Consider the following 2,596-nt stretch of genomic DNA (forward strand, 5'->3'; position numbering starts at 1 on the left):
TGGAGTTTTTGCTGAATGAATAATTGTATCATGGGTCATGTACATCTTGTAACTGAATGAACCTTGCCAATGGGCAGATGATGGTCACCTGATCCATATCATGTCACTATCTTGTTCACAACATTCTTATGGCTACCCACAATGTGTGAAATAAAATCCATTGCCTCACTAGGTCCTTCAGAATTGTGTGCTATTTCCTATTTGTCTAAACTCATTTAGTCACCCATCAAAATTTTGCTGAGTTCCTGGCATGATCCAAATATCTGGTGATATATATGTTAAAGCCAGTTAAGGTCCTTGTCTTTAGGATGCTGTTGTGAGGAAGGCAGAGCAAGCAGACCACTATCAAGAGAGAGTAACCATAAAGTAATTATATGGAGTGTGGAGGAGTTTGGGGGAGGGGAAGGAAAGACAATGAACCACATCTATGGAGGATTTAACAGGATATTGCTGTTGGTATCATTGGAGATGGGCTGTGTAAGTATATACAGGGTGTTTATTTTTTCTCTCTCTCACACCACGTCATTAGGACTTAATCCAGACACCAAATCATTCCATAGTTCAATCATATCAAGCAGTGTTGCACAATCGCTGCCATAATCAGTTTCAAAGTATTTTTGACTTTCTTGTACCCTTTGATACCACTTCCTCTGAGGCCTCCTCTCCCCTCCCATGCCATAGCCCCGGGGTCACTTCTCTGGTCCTTGTCTCCATAGATTCACCCATGCTGGGTGTCACAAACAGACAGCATAGCAGAGAGAGAGCCAAGAAAGCTACTGTTGGATTTTGTCGTTGTGGGTAGTGTGTTTCTTTCTTTCTTTTTCTTTTTCTTTTTTTTTGGTAGTGTGTTTCTTTAAAACACAAAAATGTCCCTCCTGATTCCTTATCTCTCAACCCTAAATGGGAGTCATAGTGCCTTAACAAAAATGGAGGAAAAAAATTGAAATGGACTTGGAGTCTTTAGTGACAAATAAGCACATTTTTTAAAAAGAGATGATAAAACCAGTGGAAAAAAGAAAATGTAAGAAGGCTAAATAGGTTTAGGAATACCAGTAGGAATGGCAGATCAAGATTACAAATTGGCAGATAGGACTCAGGAACTTTTTTTTTTTCTGCGAAGGGCCAGATAATAAAAATATGCTTCATAAATCTTTGCCAGCAAAGCAGTCCCTTTTGCCAATACTCATCTGTTGTAGCACAAAAAGCCGTAGACATGGCTGAATATGTTCCAAATAAATTCCATAAAATAGGCAGCTGCCTAGATCTGGCCCACAGAATGTAATTTCCAGATTCCTGGGTTGCAGCATGACATGGTCACAAGGGAGAGTTCAGCGAGAAGGTGAAAGCTGGGAAGGACTTGAAGAGTAGCTTGGATCACTTTTCCCATTTGGACTCATTCTGGTCTCCATGTCTTCTTCTCCTTTGGTTCATTATCAACACTGAATTTACTTATATCCCTGGGCTTTACATTAGCTTGTCTCCCTACCTGAAATTTTACCCAGGTTCTCGGTTCTTCTCTTCCTACACAACATTCAATGCCAACATTCAATGCCACCAAATCAAATGTCATCCGTTCAGAACGATTTTACCTAATAACCCCATCCAGAGTACCACTCTCAACCCAAGTTACCCTATTCCATGGCCCTGTCTCCTTTCAATCATATTTCTCAATACGAGGAGACATTTTCTGCATATGCTAGTTGGCAAGCTTAATTTCTGTTTCTTGCTCTGAGTGTGTTAAATACTCCAGGGGTAATTTTTTTATTGTCATCATTTTGAGGGTCAAGCAACTTAAACAGATACTTATCCTTCTCATCCACATCAAAAACACAAACTCACTGCCGTTGAGTTGATGCTGACCCATGACAACCCTCTGGGACTGGGTGGCACTGCCTCTGTGAGGTTCTGAGACTGGGACACTTTCCTGCGCTGATGAAGAGCACACAGTCAGGTTGGATCTCACAAGCCAGCTCCCAAGCTCCTCCAGAGAGGACTGAAATTTCAGCTGAAGTGGACAGTTCTGGTGGCTGTTGCCCAACCACACAATCAAAATGAACTAGGCTGTTTGTTTACTCTTTCTCTTTTGAAGACCTGGTGTTATTGGACAAGAGATCACTGGAGGGTTCACTTGGCTGTGCAGTGGCTAGTGGAATATTCGGTAGCCTGCTCATTATATTACGTTTCTAGCATTTCCATATTCTTAGGTTGTTTGCATATCAATGTTCGCATTACTGCCGTGGTTTGTTTGAATACTATCGGAGTTTCAAGTGTTCCTTTCAAGCTATCCCATAGCATGGTGACTAGTTCTAGCTCCTAATGTACCTAAGAGTGTGGAGAGAATTCAGGACAAGATTCCTTTTCTCTGTGGTTTTCACTTGTCAGGACTCTAAAAGCAGTAACACACACACACTGATTTTAAACTGTTTATGTCAAAGTAAGGGTCCTCGGAAGTGAATATTTCCAAGCAGACAACATCCCAGTCTCATGAGCACTTTATTTGTTACAAATACAAGTCAATACCACAAGATGGCACCTTCTTCCCTTCAACACCCATGATTACAAACAATTGCCTTCATAAAATGGTCTCAGCTTTTTA

This window comes from Echinops telfairi, unplaced genomic scaffold (genome assembly GCF_000313985.2).
Source record: "Echinops telfairi isolate 266 unplaced genomic scaffold, ASM31398v2 ScPeMD7_4;HRSCAF=17, whole genome shotgun sequence".
NCBI lineage: Eukaryota > Metazoa > Chordata > Mammalia > Afrosoricida > Tenrecidae > Echinops > Echinops telfairi.